General features: G+C 47.3%; 1 long non-coding RNA gene across 2 annotated transcripts in view; it reads right to left on the bottom strand.

Moving 5' to 3' along the window:
• Positions 1-16,761, bottom strand: part of LOC139049757 (uncharacterized) — a 158,707-nt gene that overhangs the window by 76,389 nt on the left and 65,557 nt on the right. The window lies entirely within an intron of this gene.

Genomic DNA, 16,761 nt, shown 5'->3' on the forward strand with positions numbered 1-16,761 from the left:
TTCCTTCCCTCCTCTCTCTCCCTGTTATCTGTTTTCCCCTTTCCCATTCCCTCGGTGTAGGGTAGCCAACCGGACGTTATTCTGGTTAACCTCCCTGCCTTCTACTTTTCTCTTTCCTCCTACCAAGCTCAGCATATATATGCCCCCTTTGAATGCCCGTTAATGAGCGCCAGTCACCATTTTAGCCTTTCCATAAAGTGCCGGAGTGCGGGAGGTCTTTAGTGACCTTCCCTTGCGTATGTGGTCGCTTGCATACATGCGTTAGAACCTGCATTGAGAGTTACTCCAAAAACATCGAAATGGGCCCGCCTCATTTGTAGTACTGCAACATCGTGCACCTATCATCTCTCTAATCCATTCTTAACCTTACTCATCCCCTTTTCTCTGTTCCCTCTCCTGCTTGTGCAGTGTAGCAGACTAGATCACATCAGCATAGGGCGACAACTCTGCATTTCATTGCATAAAATCTCTCTCCACGTTGTATTGCCATGATTGATGCTTATTTATTACGCTACACTCTAAAAAAAAAAGCTTACACCCGTTGGGGTGCATATCTGTCACACAACAATAATCGTCATATGCCTTGCTTGCGTATCCTTTCTTGAAAATGTCTCGCCCGCTACTTTCCTGTCGGCAATGCTATGTCTATGTATAATGCTATGCTATGTATAACGCTATGCTATGTACAATGCTATGTATAACGCGCATGCAGTTCGTTACTCGGAAGTACCGGGCTCGCAGCGTCAAAGAAAGGAAATGCGGACAAGACAGATGGCGCTTATTGTTGTGCGGCAAGATACGACTCAAATGGTGTAAACTTAGAGTGTACATAAGAGCCACAGTTGAGACATATTTGCGTTGACAACGGATGTGTCCGCATTTGTTGCCGCGGAAGCTACCCGCTGTATCTATAAGCTTAGGAAAATGGCCTGAATGCTCTGAATTGTACTCAAATTGGTCATCAATTAATTTCAGTCACTCTCGGAGGCAGAATATGGCCATACGACAGGCGTTTTATGACCGGCGTGTTTGCGTTTAGAAAATGTTTATTTCGCCAAGAGACGATACGAACACCGAGTCGCAATCACGGAACAATTCCACCAACACGATAACATGTAATCAAACGAAGCATTGTATTGAACAACAAGGGACTTCCAAACGTGTAGTGCTACGGGTGACAAGTAGGCACTGCTAATATGCTCCATGTTGAAGAGCCTCCATACTTGCTCTGGTTATGCTGCGTATTTTGTCTTTATATGTGGCTACAAATAAAAGCAACCTTAAAATAAGTAAGTGTTGGTGAAATTCTTCATTTTCTCTTCAGAGCCTTTAAGCCAATATTACAGAACGCAACACAAATATGTGCGTGAAACTGTTGTGTTCATGTGCTCGTTGCCAATGGATTCTTGAAAAGTTGGAGCTATTTGATTTCTGAACAGCAGAAACGGTTTCGTGAGCACTGCAGGACTAATCGCAAAGACAGCTGCAAGCACCGCGTGGCGCGCAGCTGTCGAGATATCACAATCATCACAACCAAAGTATCACTTCCAATATTTAGAGAGCGGTCGCCCTAGTGTTTCCTACGCGCAAGCGTACATGCCCTCAGAGGGAAGTAGGCGCCGGAGGAGGGTGTTACGAACTTCTAACCGGTGCCACCAGTGTTACGACATCCAACCGGTGCCACCAGTGATACGAACTTGTACCGCTGCACCACGATTACGGCTTTGTGGTCCCGTAGCGCTCGTCACCCGTTTCGTGACAGAGCGTTGGTAGCGAAGACTCCGAGCCTGGCGTCGATGAGAATAACAAAAGGGACTTTATACATTATATACAGGTTATCATACAGGACATGAACGGATCGGCACTGGGGCCGAGAGCTCACACAAACGCGACTGTTCTCGCACGACGGCGTCCGGCGAAAACGCGTGACACATCTCACCCCAGTCGGGAACGACCCTCTCTCCAGGTGGGGTCGGCGGATCCTGTTTCTCAGGCAGCGCGGTGCTGCTTTTATAATCCCCGAGCACCATTGTCACTGAAACGGCCCAATACAAAGTCAGCACACGACGGTCGTCCGAGGGGTCCAACCAGCGACCGCGCTGGCCACCCGGTTCAAAGTTCGCGCGCGCGGTGACCTCCAGGCAAGGGAGGTGCGGCGCCGGGCTGTCGGGCACACGCGGGCACGTCTAAACACGCTGCTTCGCCGAGGCTTCTCCTGCACGAAGGCGCAGCCTCTTGACTTGTGAAGGGAGAATTGTGGCGCTCGCAGGATAGATTCTGCATCTTGCAGATTCGGGATCCGGGCTTGTGGTAATGGCACAACAGCATCCCCGCCCTCAGATAAGGCGCCGGGAAGACGAGCTGCCTCCACGTGGCTCGGATGCCAGGCGCGCACGTTCGTCAGGCTCGTCCAAGTTCACGTCCATTGTCGGGACGCCAGGTAACTTCACGTGCCCAGGTCCGACTCGTCAGGACAGGAGCTCTGCTCACCACGTCGTCGCCAAGGCACCTTGACCAGCTCCGCTCGGGTCGTTCCTAAGACCTTGCTTCTCGCCACTGGTCCCGCTTGGTCGTTCTGCAGCTTGCAAAACCGACCGGCAAAAGGCAACACCCAACACGAACAAGTGCCCTCTGTCTCTCGTCAAACACCAGACAAGGCCATAATTCAAATCAACCTAATTAATTTGTTTTCCCCTTTTTTTCTCCCGCTGCAACAAGAGGCAGGTGTACGATCTAGCACACAAGGCTTAAACAATCAGTTTTCAAATCATCAACATAACAAAACTAGAAACAATTATTAATCAGCAATAATAATTACAAATAGAATGGTCCCCTTGAAATCGCTTTGGACCGAAAACATACTTCTGAGGAAGCAAATGAGGTCATTCATTTTTCCCGGCGATATTTTCGCGGAATCTGAAGCTGCTTATATTTGCGACCCTGCTTATCCGTGTAGCGGCGGTACAATAAGCCAGGTTCCTTGCCAAATGAAACCCCCTTTTTTTCCACTCCCCGTTTGACGCTCTTCCTCAGATCGGCTAATGAACAATCTTCCTGTTGCTCGCGAATCAGACTTTTTCTTTCAACTGCAGCCTGCTCCTGCCGGCTGGCGGAAACCGGAGCGAGTGCGGAGCCCGCGTCGCCTAATTGCGGCGTCGAGTCTATATCGCGGCTAGCACTGCACGCGTCACTCCCACTCACTTCCAGGACCCGCTCGTCTAGGCCAGCCTCCGAGCTCTGCCTCTCCCGTGACTGCTCGCCACTCAAGTTACCGTGATCGGTCCGTGTGCCGCACCGCCTTTCGCTTCCCGACGCTAAGTCAAGTTCCCTCGACAGCGGGCGCGCTTTGGATCGCGTGGGGGCCATGTACGCCACGTCGGCAAAGAATGATTTGCCCTGATCCCTCAGCAGCTGCTCCGAGCTATTTGAGAAGAGGTAGGAAAATTGCTCCGGGAGGGCGGCTGACACAGCGGCTTCGGTGTTAAGTTTCCCAAATTCTCCTTCAATGCTAACCGTTGCGATCGGTAAACAGACACTCTCCTTCTCGGCCACTTGCCGTATCCTAACGCACTCTCCCGTAAAATCACTCGAGGAGACGAAAGACGGGTGAACAACGTCCATAGTTGCTGCAGAGTCCCGCAGTGCTCGGCACTTCTTGCCGTTTACCTTAATTTCCTGCACATAGGGCTCCAATAGACGTATGTTCTTGTGAGTTTCCCGTATCGTTGCAAAAGCAATTCTCTCTGGGCAGCTTGCAGCGATGTGCCCTTGCTTTTTGCAATTGTAGCAGGTTAACGGTCTCCGTTTTTCAAAAGAACGCGTCATTTCGTTTCGCTGTTTCGGACCATCGTCATCATTCTGAGATGCATTCTGTCCATCCCTTACAGTTTCTTTGGGAAGGGACTCGTCGTCCCGAAACTCGCGACGCGTGATTTCCTTCCGTTCGTCGGGCTTCCCGTAAAACCCATCTCTTCTATCTGCTTTTTCTATGCGCACTGCCTTGCTGTGCAAGCTGCGGCGGGTGTAATACTCTTCCGCTAACTCTGCTGCCTTGTTTAGCTTAACCTCCTTTAGCCTATCTTGCAGCCAGAGCCGGACATCCTCATCAATGCAACGGTAGAACTGCTCCAACGCGATGCATTCGACAATTTTGTCACGGTCGTCGTAAACCTCTTCGCCCTTCAGCCATTCCACCAAGTCGGCTTTTAGACGAAACGCGAAGTCAACATTCGACTCCTTACCCTTTTTTGCATACCGGAACCTCTGCCGGAAAGCTTCGGGCGACAATTTGTACTTCCGCAGTAGCGCTTCCTTCACATCACTGTAGCTCTCAAACGCCTCTTTCGATAAGCAAGTTATTACGTCTGATGCCTCCCCAGGAAGCAACGCTAACAGATTCTGTGCCCAAAGGGATCGCTCAATGCTATTCCGTTCACACACGTGCTCAAATTTCACGAGGTATTTGGCCATATCCTCTCCGACGACAAAGGGTGGAAGTTGATCGCGTATTCTTGGAACATTAGAAGTGAGACTAGGCGCCGGCGAGTTATTTCGGATCTCCAACTCTTTCATTTTAAGCTCGTGCTCACGTCGCTGCCTCTCTCTCCTTTCCTCCTTTTCTTCCTCGCGAAGTTCCTTTTCCTCCTCGCGACGTTGCTGTTCTCTCCTTTCCTCCTTTTCCTCCTCGCGACGTTGCTTTTCCTCCTCGCGACGTTGCTGTTCTCTCCTTTCCTCCTTTTCCTCCTCGCGACGTTGCTGTTCTCTCCTTTCCTGCTCGCAACGTTCCTTCTCCTCCCTTTCCCGACGTTCATTGATACCCGCCAAGGCCTCAGCGGCTTCCTCAGCCGTTACGTCCCCAGTCCTCATGACCTCAAGGATCGCATTCTTTCTTTTGGTTGAGCCCAACTCAATGCCCAACTCCTCACAAATTTCGAGAAGTTCCTTCACCTTGTACTTCTCCATCGTTCACACTGTCCTCCTGCTGTTTACCCTTTTTGAATATACCTGCCGTACGCTACTATAACACTACTAGTAAGACATATGCAAGTATTTCACACACTGCCCTGTTTACCCTCTCAGCATCCCCTGGTTTTCAAAACACTCTTACTAGGCTTGAAACACACAAGGTTAAACACAATGCAACACCAAGTCAATCCCTGAGCTACTATAACCTGTGTCAGAGAAAGTCTGGTGTTTGAGGTAAACTTCAGGCACTCACCGCGCCGAGGTAGCTGATGCCGGTCAATCCCGTAGCTGCCATCCAGTGTTACGAACTTCTAACCGGTGCCACCAGTGTTACGACATCCAACCGGTGCCACCAGTGATACGAACTTGTACCGCTGCACCACGATTACGGCTTTGTGGTCCCGTAGCGCTCGTCACCCGTTTCGTGACAGAGCGTTGGTAGCGAAGACTCCGAGCCTGGCGTCGATGAGAATAACAAAAGGGACTTTATACATTATATACAGGTTATCATACAGGACATGAACGGATCGGCACTGGGGCCGAGAGCTCACACAAACGCGACTGTTCTCGCACGACGGCGTCCGGCGAAAACGCGTGACACATCTCACCCCAGTCGGGAACGACCCTCTCTCCAGGTGGGGTCGGCGGATCCTGTTTCTCAGGCAGCGCGGTGCTGCTTTTATAATCCCCGAGCACCATTGTCACTGAAACGGCCCAATACAAAGTCAGCACACGACGGTCGTCCGAGGGGTCCAACCAGCGACCGCGCTGGCCACCCGGTTCAAAGTTCGCGCGCGCGGTGACCTCCAGGCAAGGGAGGTGCGGCGCCGGGCTGTCGGGCACACGCGGGCACGTCTAAACACGCTGCTTCGCCGAGGCTTCTCCTGCACGAAGGCGCAGCCTCTTGACTTGTGAAGGGAGAATTGTGGCGCTCGCAGGATAGATTCTGCATCTTGCAGATTCGGGATCCGGGCTTGTGGTAATGGCACAACAAGGGAAGGCGCCTGGAAGTGGAGTATCGCGTCGGACTGTGGTACCAGGCGTCGGACTGTCGAGATTAATGTGGCACCCACCATAGAGTTTCTTACTCTATGGCACCCACGACCTAAAATATAGCGGCCCGCTTTGAAGAATGCCGCCTCCTCTTCGCGCGCTCTGGCCGAGGCCGACGACGCGTCGCTATTGGCCTAATAGCATCACGTGGGCCCTCGCGCCGTGCATCAACGCCATTTTCGCTCGAGAAGCGTCTATGGAGTGGCGAGCCGCGCATGTTGGCGGCGTCGCTACGCTCGAGCAGTGTAGGCGGCGCCATGGTCGAGGAGGAAGCTTGAAAGACAGGAGAAACGAGGAGGAGTGAAGGCGGATGAGGAGAGTGTCGCTACTTTACGAAGTTTAAGGGGTTTTCCCGCGACAGTGTTCGCCCCCTTTCTGTTTGTGCTGCGACGCCACGGTGTTCGCTGTGGATGTCCGCGGCGTCTCTTCTTTACATGTGTAGCAGTAGAGCGTATTAGAACGAGGTAGTTGGACAAGCGGACGCCTTGACAGGCGCCGAGGGTGGTTCAAAGAATGCTGAAATTGCTGCCGCACTGCCATTGCCTTGTTCTGAAGCTTTCCTTTTTCTTTTTTTTGAAGTTCTTTTATTCGTTGTACGCTTTACTAACCCCTCCCTTCCGTTTTCTTTTTGAATAATATAAACGTTACTCCTCACTATAGTACTGGAATAAGTCGTCGTTTATTTGTTAACATGTTTGCCAGAGAGTAACGGCATCGGGTGTCATGGTGTCAGCCCGTCTTTACATATAACAAAGTCCTGTGTCACTCAGAAAATTTTGCGAAGGCACTGGGGGAAAACGTGAAAAACTCAGGGAACTTGGAAATGCAACTTGGTGGACAACCTGATAAATATATGATGTGCTGCATGTAAATATGTGTATATGATAACCACCCTATCTATAGTTAACGGCAACTAAAATATTGTTTTCGTTTAACATGCTGCTCATCAATACTAATATCTATACTTGGGAATCCACACTTAATACGTACACACACATACATAGTTCGTGAGCCAATCACACCAACAATGCTTCGGTTTACGTAAATGTCAAACTAAAGTTGAATCTGCCTGTTTTTTTTTCACTTTGACATTCCTGATGCTAACGCATTAAGCAATTGCAAAGGTGCACTTCTTTCGACCCCTCATTATAATTTGTAGCGCTGGAGGCTCACTGCCCAGATTAGTTGTGATGCACAAGTTTGACGTGAATCTACAAACGTAGTTTTTTGAAACTAGGCCACGTGGAGGACACTCCCAGGGAACTCGGAACGTTTCCCACGTTGACGCAGACCACCCTTTTTGGTGCCATACGTGGAAATCGACTAGGCGACAGAGAAGCGATGTTTTGATTGACAACACCTTGAGGTCTCGCCCATGAATATTTGACAACGACCTTTTGAGAGCCCCGAGCGCTCGATCAATACCGCCTACTTCTGCGTCCTACTTTTATATTTCTTTAGGTATCTCTTCACTTCCTTCTCTACCGTACGTGCGATCCTCTGAGACGTAGCGGATAAGTCGATTGAAACAGCAAGGACAGCTCAAGAACATTTTCTTTTTTAAGCACGCACTGAGCGCACTTTGTCCTGTCCTAAACCTTTATTTTTAATAGTATTCTTCGTACTCCCTGTTTTCATGTTGCGTGCTATTGTGCTGTACGAATAATGCTTTTGTTTCGGTGGTGTTTCCTTACTTTTTGTGAATAACGCTTGCGTTACTTTGATGTTACCGTAGTACTCCACATGCTCAACGCTTTTACGGAGGCCTGCAAGGAACTCCCATATAAAATGAAATAATAAACATCTATATACGCTGATAGGATTTAAATGAAGGTTGCCGTCACTCCAGCTACTGGTTTCGATGTGAATTATTTTTCACTTTGTCATTCTGAACAGACTGTCAATTGTATAAGGTATTTCAAGTATATCAAGAAGGATGGTGCAGTCAATTACACCATCCTTCTTTTGATATGAGTGGCAGGGACAGCAGTTGAATAATAGTAGAATAAGAAAAAAAAGGAGAAGCAAGGGAACGAAGTAGCAAAGATGTTGCAACTACGAATATCTTAGGCAAAATGCCAACGAGTAAATAACACAGGCTCGAGCGCGAAAAATATTCATGTAGGAAATCTAAATTAAGAACGCCCAGTCCGAACTCGCCAGTAGGTTTAATACAACTGCCGTTCAATCACTGGTATGGAGACGGGGCCGGGTCTGCCGCGGAGCCGGTGCTATATACCGAAGCCGGCCGTGTTAGAAATCGCGGTTCCGACACGCGGGGTCAGAAATGACAGGAAACGAAATTGACCTGCGAGAGAAACACCGACGCCCCCGCTGGCGCTCCAACAACGAGGAGGCCAAGTTGATCTCGCAAAGCAGAAAGCCCGTGGCAAATAAACAGGAAAGAAAGAAGAGGGAACCGAGAGAGCAACAATGATAAGGAAAAGAAAGCACGAAAGGAAAGTAGGCAGACTGGTACCGATAAGGCGCCAGCGTATACGGCTACCCGCACCCTATCGAGCCCCACCGCGTCAGTTGGCGTTACCGCCAGATTGAACGAAAAAAGGCGGAGGAAGGAATTAGAGAAAGTGAGAACGAAGAAAGTACACGGATAACGAAACGAAAGGAGGCGGAAATGATCGAGTTAAGCATGGAACAACAACAACATAAAATGCTAGCTGCATGCGCCGTTCTTACCACCGACACTTTTGAGTACTGCGCACGCCAGCGAAATTGTGCGGCGGAAACGGAGCGCTACAGGCGCCATCGGCATCGCAGCGAGCGCCCAGCGAAGATAGCAAACCGCGACGCGCCACGAAACCCAAGCCTTCCGAACGTGGCGGCGCCTTCTCCTCTGGGTGCCGTGGCGTAAATCAACACGCGTTGTTCGCAAGCCATCGCTCATGGGCGCTTCCCTCTTATCCCTCGCCGGAGCGCTACGGCCTCTCCTTACGATCGAATTCCTCGAGCACTTTTCAAACCGCCGCCTCCGTCGTTTCGTTTCCTCCGTGGTTCCTTCACTCCTCTCCCTCTCCCTCTCTCTCTCTCTTTCTCTTTCGCTCTCTCAACACTCATCTCGACCTCTGTATCCTCACTCGGAGTTCCCTCCACAGAGTCCAAGTTCTCTTCCCTCGAGATCTGGGTGGTGGTGTTTTGAAACAAAAGCCGCTTTTTCAAGTGCCAGCCGTAGCGGGCTAGAATCGCTCGGTGCCCGGAGGTTAGAGAAGGGGGCGGAGGTGCTGGGCGCTGAGACGCTTCGACGTGGTCTTCTTTCTGATCGTTTCGTTTTTTTTTTATCTTCCCTATTCTTTCGTTCCTGTTGCTTTTACGAACACTTGCGTAGGAACTTCCATTCCCCTAGCTTCCTTCCTTTATCAATGTTCTTTTTTATCTTTGCCACTAGCTTCTTCCAACAAACGGCGATATTTTTTTATGGTTCTGGCAACATTCAGTTACAATCTTTTTTCGCGCTCTCTCTCTCCTCTTCTCGTTCCTCCTTCGATCGCGGCTTTCTCGTAGCCGGCGGGGCGGCACCGCTTTTCCCGGCGGCGATGGTGGCGGCATTTCAAGCCGTTCGTGCGCGCTTTGTTCGCGAGGCGAGACAATGCGCCGAGAAGTCGCTGGCTTTGCGCCATGGCTCGACTTCGGTCGGCTGGGCTTGCCTTCCCGCCACCGCAAAAGGTTGATGAATGAAAAGATAAAATAAAAAGAGATAACGGCAGATGATGGTCCCTGGAGTTAAACGTCCCAAGGAGAGGGTGATAGAGAGAGAGAGAGAGGGTTGAAAGTGAAAGGCGAGGAGGTCAACCAAATGGGAATATCCCGTTTGCTACCATGCAATGGGGGAGGGGAAATGGCAGAATGAAAAAAAAAATTCTGTAGTTCACCTACGCTCTAGAGATGATTGGCGACTTTAACGCTATTCGCAATCTATCTAATGCTTAGTGCGTAATTGTTGATATGTTTTGTATAATAATTAATATGAAAAGCAGCACAAGCCCGGTGATGTATACCCGAGGTATTTACCCCTTCTTATACCCATTCCCCCCGTAACTACCATCCCATTTCATTCACCAGCGTATGCTTCAAAATCATGGAACACGTAATCTACTCTCATGTTGCTACCTTCCTAACATCAGTAACGTCTTTTCACTTTAATCAGCATGGTTTCCGGAGAGATCTCTCATGCGGGAACGCAGTTACGCTTTATTTATTCATGATATTCATTTAAACCTCTACTGTATCAGAAGCCCTGATCATACACTTTGAGAAGGCTTCGATAAGGTTGCACACTCTCGTCTTTTGCTAAAGTTATCGCGACTAAACGTTCACTCGCTTGTTTTTAACTGGATTCAGTGTTGTCCTAACTAACCAAAGGCAGTTCGTATGCGCTAACAACCATACATTTGTTGTTTCTTCCGTTCTGTGTGATGTACCTCAGGGCACTGTTCTTGGGCGGCTGTTATTCCTAATATCTACATGACTAACTTGCCATTTCTTGTAACCTGTGTAATAAGTCTTTTTGTTGATTATTGTGCCCTGTGCATACCACCCTGTCAATAAACTCGCTGAAATCTCTTCCCTCCACGAGGATCCCTTTCACATTCAAGACCCCGGTGTGCTACATGGCTCATGGCAGGTTAGGCGCGGGCACACATAGATAGACAGATGCATAGATATTTACAGGCATACCGCAATCGGTGGAAGTTGCCGAAGACTGCTGCAGGCATTAAGAGATGCCGGAAGAGAAAAAAAGCGCGCCACCAGGGCAAACAGTGTGCTGGCCTTGTAACCGTGCCCATTAAACTGCCCTGCTATCTCTACTGCCCTACAATTTTCAAACTACTGCGCCTATCCTGACACACAGTACTCATACTAAGAAGGCGCCAGTTGGACATGGGCAAATTACTATAATTATTTAATTTCATTTAATTTTGCATACAGCAGTTATCCATCTTGGGCTATAGCAGGAGTGGCGGTAACATCATATGCCAATCGCAGACAAAAGGTCAGTCAGGGGCAATGAACGAACATTTCCACTAGCATTCCAACGTTCAATTGTTGAGGCGAAAAAAACTATGCTATATACATACATGTCAGTTCTGGATGGCAGTGGCAAAAGATTTATATTGTGAGAGCTACGGGTGCGGGAAGGTACGGCAAACCTAAAGTATTTATCTAAGCGGGTACAGCATGGAGAGTTAATTAAGGTGTGCAGGAACTTTATGCTTTCGATGTGGCGACGTGTTGCCTGAGCGGCTGAGATTAGAGAGGTTAGAAAAAGGTGAAAAATTCATGTCGTAGCAAGGGTAGATAAAACAGCTTTCTTTTGCACGGATTCAATCTTATTAATATAGTTTTTATTGGTATGGTTCCGAACTACAGATGCATATTCAAGGATTGGGTGGTATAATGTTTTGTATGCTATCAGTTTAGTTACTTGAGGAGTCACACAAAGGGTGCGTTGGTGATAGGCGAGTTCTCCTTTAATGATTTACCTCATATTACTTCAATATGCTTGCTCCAAGTTGTGAGCGAATAAGAGTCCGAGGTACTTATATTCGGGTACTTTTGGTCGAAAGGAGTAATTGAAAGCGTACGAGAAAACGGAAGGAGTTAAACGCCTAGTGAATGTCACTGAAACAATTTTGGTGAAGTTTATACTCATCTGCCAGGTGTTACACCATAAGCAGAAGTGTGAGACTGCGTCGTTAAGAAAGATGATCTTCAAGGGAGTTAATATTTTGGTATAGGACGCAATCATCAGCACAGAGACGTGGCAAGTCATCAATGTAAAGTAGAAAGAGAAGTGGACCGATGACTGTACCCCGCGGCACACCGGAGGAAACATTAGCAATAGGGGTGTCAGAATCATAAGGTTCATATTGAGAACGGTCGGACAGAAAGCTGGGAATCCAGTCTATTAGTTTAGGATTATTTAGGATGAGGTTGAGTTTAAACAGTAGTTTAAGATGTGCCACAGTGTCGATCGCTTTGGACAGATCTATGAAAACTGCGTCAACCTGCGTATCAAAGTCTAGCGTTTTAGCAATGTCATGCGTGAATTCAACCAGCTGAGTTACGGTGCTAACACCACGATGAAAACCATGCTGACAATCATTTAGTATATTATTGTATTCTAGTAATCCAGGATATGTTTGTAAATTATATGTTAGCGTAGTTTACAAGAGTGACAGCTTAGGGAAATTGGTCGGTGTTTAGTTAGCACCTGCTTATTAACAGATTTGTGTAAAGGTAGAGTTTTCGCATGTCACCACGAAGAAGGAACAAACGCAGTTGCTGATGATTTGTTGAAAATAACTAAGATAACGACTGGTGCAAAAGGAGTAACGAACAAGCAAAGCATTGCAAATAACGCCAGGACTACAAAACTTTTTACTATCGAGTTTTAACACTAAATTAACAACACCGTCAAGTGATACAGAGAGGTCACTAATTGTTGAAGCTATATCATATGGAAAAGGAGGAACTTTGAGGTTATCCTGAGAAAAAACGGATTGAAAAACAAGACAGATGCGATTTTATCGGTGTTACTAGTAGACTCCTCCTTAATTACAAAAGTGGTATCATCAGTCCCACGAGGTAAGATGGATTGCCAATTTCTTTCTTTTTTATTGCATTTAATGAGCTGACGCAATTTTACTCTAATATAGAAGTTTTCCGCCAATTTACGTTTACCTCGAAGTTCCTCCTTCACTTGGTTAAACATTGCAGTTTTAGTACAATCACCTCTCAGCTTTGAGGACTTTAGTTTTGTTATTTATTTTATTTACTTATTATGCCTCAAGGGTCCCGCAATGGACATTACATAGGGGGGGGGGGGGAGGTGTCGGTACAGGGGTATCACATAATTAGAGTAAAGACTGGTGTATATAGGTCAAATAAATACAATTCAATTAGTGAATACAGAGCATCATAAGTAATATAATAGCGATGTGTTGCAGTATACACGATAATCCTATGGGTTAACGTCACTGTGCATGATTTCTTCGGCGGTAGATTTGAATCCTGCAGGGCCGGTGATGGTAACGATATGGCACCGGAAGGCGAATTGTAGCCACGCACAGTACGAATAAAAAAAAAATTGGAGGACGCTTAAGCTTCGCCTTCAAGAGTGGAACGCGACAGCGTTCCCGTCGACCCGCCAAGGGGTGTAAGACAATGGGCTACGGCGCAGCGATCACTTACGAGGCGCCCCGCATAGGACGCGGTGAGCGTCGAGCAACGGAGCGTTCGGCGCGGCAACGAAACGTGCGCCTGAGCAAGCGGAACGAACCAAAGAACTCTGTGTCTCGGAGCCCCGGGGAAACGACGCACGCCAGCCAAACGTTGTGATCGGCACTGGCAGAGAGATAGAGAGATAGCGATCTAAAGAATGGAAGGACGCTTGATTCTGCAACCCGTGTGGGAGCAAGGAGAAATGTCGTCAGGGGAGAGGGAGTCCGGGACGCGACGCGCTTCGCACCTGTCCTCGCACAACCCCAATGCGCGCGTGACGCGCCACCTGTCGGGGCAGCACCGTACATTGAGAGGAGGGGATCTTCTGTGTTTGCCGCAAGATGGCTCTGCGTGTGCAGAAAGCGCTGAAGAAATGTAGCGGAAACGCACTTCCCTACTCGTGTAACTGCAATTTCTGTAAGTTACATGTTCATAATTACCGATATACACCGCAGTATAACTTTCTACGGCTCGTTTCTATGGCAACACTGCATTCACTAGAGGCGCTTTTGCACCGCTTTGAAGCATGGAACTCGTGGCTGAGTGGTAGAGTCTCCGTCTCACACTCCGGAGATCCTGGTTCGATTCCCACCCAGCCCATCTTGCAAGTTGTTTTTTATTCATAAAGTGCCTGCCGGGATTTATCGCTCACGGCCAACGCCGCGGACGCCGACGCTGACGACACCGGCTTTTCTGCGACATGAGCTCCTTAACGCTATCGCGTTAAAATTCTTGGCGAAATGTTGTGGTGTGGGCACGTGGAGGGGCGACGGCGTTTGGATGGGTGTTGCGCGACATGCGAAGGACGCGAACGACGAGTTCATTTTTTAGGTGGCAAACAGTGAAAGAACTTGTGAAAAAGATTTAGTCGAGAATTGAGTCAGGGCGGGTAGATCAAGTTGTGATTCTTAGTGCTTTGATGCTAGAGTTGTAAGAATAATCACACAATATGAATCTAGCTGCTAAATCCTGGACTGCTTCGAGTGCTTTAATTCGGTTTAATTGGAAAGGGTCATACATTGCACTTGCATAATATAGTTTTGAACGGAGTAGTGTGTTGTATGCGAAAAGCTTAACAGAGGAACGCGCAATGGAGAGAGTGCGACGGATGTGGCCCAAGACCCGGTTTGCAGAATTAGTAACTTGATTAACGGGATTTGTCCAAGTTAGGTTACGGGATATGGGAACACCGAGGTATTTGAACCAGTCACCGGTAATTATAGGAGAGTTGTTAATGATGTATTCTGGAGTTGAAAAGTTGCGACGACGGTGAAATGAAATTAGTAGAGTTTTATTAGCGTTGAGAGACGTTAACCAAATTTTACACCACTCTCTTCTATATGATGAAGACCGTTCTGGAGGATAGAAATATCGGACGTGTCTGTTATAGGGCGGAATAGAACATAATCATTGGCAAAGAGATGTATTTTCGCTTGACACAGGAAGGGGTGGGTGGTTAACAGATATTAAAATCAGAAGGGCCCCGAAGACCGTGCCTTGGGGGACACCGGATAAGACTTGTCAGAACAATGATGAATGTGTATAGCATAGACGAACTGATGACGGTATGTTAAAATGCTTGAATGGAATTAAGAACTTATTAGTGTAGATTTAATCGTGATAGCTTGAGTAGTAACGAGCATGAGGTACGTTATCGAACGCATGTTCGAAGCCAAGGCTGAATGCATAGGTAGGTATGTTACTATCATGGGATGAGTGAAAGACGTGCAAGAATTAAGCGAGCTGCACCTCGCAGGAATGGCCTTTACAGAAACCATATTGGTTAGGATGAAAAAGTTGATGGGCGATAGAAATTTCATGGCACTAGAGAAAATCGCGTGTTCTTTTAATTTGGTGCAGACGCTTGTGATTGAAACAGGGCGACAGTTTTTGCGACAAGACCTAGAACCTCTTTTAGAAATTCGGAATACCTTGCCAACACGTCACTCAACCGGTACAGTGCCCGTATTGAGATTGCTGGATAATTCTGGAAAGAATGATGCTGGAATGGTATTTTGTCTTTTAGTTCCTTGGCATTTATTTCATCAATTCCGGTTGACGATGAATTCTTTAGTGAATGAATTATTTTCACAATGCCAGGTGGTTCAAACATAATGTTATTCATACGGGTATCAGTGTATGGTAAGATATCGGCCATGTTGTGAGCTTAGTCATTAGTAAAAACCGAAGCGCATATAATGTTTAGGATACTAGCGACTTCGCTTTCCAGTATGATACTGCCCATGTCATCAAAGATTATGTTCTCATGATGAGGGTTGATGGTTCGCCATAAACGTTTCGGATAACTGTGTAACATCGAGGGGAGTGTAAAGGAAAAGAAATTGCATTTGATTGCGGATTTAAGCGAGTTATAATGCTTCTTTGCAGCGTCATACTTTTCCCGTGCTAATGAAGATCCCAAGGAAGAACCCAAGGCCTTAGCTGAGCGAAATAAACGTTCTTTTTAAATATTTTCAACGTTGTATTGAACCATGGAGAGCGCGCGCGTTCAGTAATTTTTATAGTTCGAATATATAGTTTTATTAAACTCGTCGTTTCAGAATTGAATAGCTGCCAATTTGACTCGACGATCCGTGAGTGAAAAACAGATGTAAAACGATCACAAAACTTTGCTAGTTCATTACTTAGACTCATGTAGTCGCCTTTATTGTTAAGGGTAAGTGCCTTTTTAGCTCTTTTACTGGTGAGTAGATTACAAGGGAACCTACTGTGGATGGCTACGTGATCGCTAAAGCCAGGTAAGTATGTGATAACGGAAAAATTATCGGGATATGTCATTAATATAAGGTCGAAAGTGTTGGAAGAATGGGTAGTCGTGCGCGTTGACTTACTGATTATTTGGGATAAGCCGAAGTTAAGACATGTGTTCGAGAACTCGGTAGACAAGTTGTTTCTTGATGAAGTAGTTGCTACATCAGACCAGTCCATGGAAGAAAAACTAAAACTACCGAAAAGCAGAATGGGAAACTTGGATAGGCAGTGGTAATGGGTCACATAGCGTCATGGAACAATGATATGAATGACGAGTCAGCGCCGGGTGGACGATAGCAGATACCCATTAGTACGTGTGGAATGGTGACTTTAGAGCACATCCAGAGCATTTCTAAGGGAGTTAATTCAACGAGAGAGCAAAGTAATTGGTGAGGAGCTGCGAAGAGAACACCACCACCGCGTAGGCTGTTCTCCCTGCTTTAACGACATCTACTGTTACGAGTGGAGTTGTGTGTGGCAGCGCCTGACGTGCATTTTTATGTTTCAACAAGTTTGTTAGTATATTCATCCCAGTTGTAGGTTATCAATTAACGCATGATCAAAGCGTATCCGCACGGAAGGCGCATTGTTACGAAAGGATGTGTGTGATAGCATCCCATAGCTTCCTACGGATTATGCACACACGGGTAAAAAACCTTCTCTAATGGTGTAGCTAGTGTCTTTGAGCTTGGGTGAATTCCTGAGCACCTGTATTTTCTCATTGAAATCCGG

This window comes from Dermacentor albipictus, chromosome 9 (genome assembly GCF_038994185.2).
Source record: "Dermacentor albipictus isolate Rhodes 1998 colony chromosome 9, USDA_Dalb.pri_finalv2, whole genome shotgun sequence".
Classification (NCBI taxonomy): Eukaryota; Metazoa; Arthropoda; class Arachnida; order Ixodida; family Ixodidae; genus Dermacentor; species Dermacentor albipictus.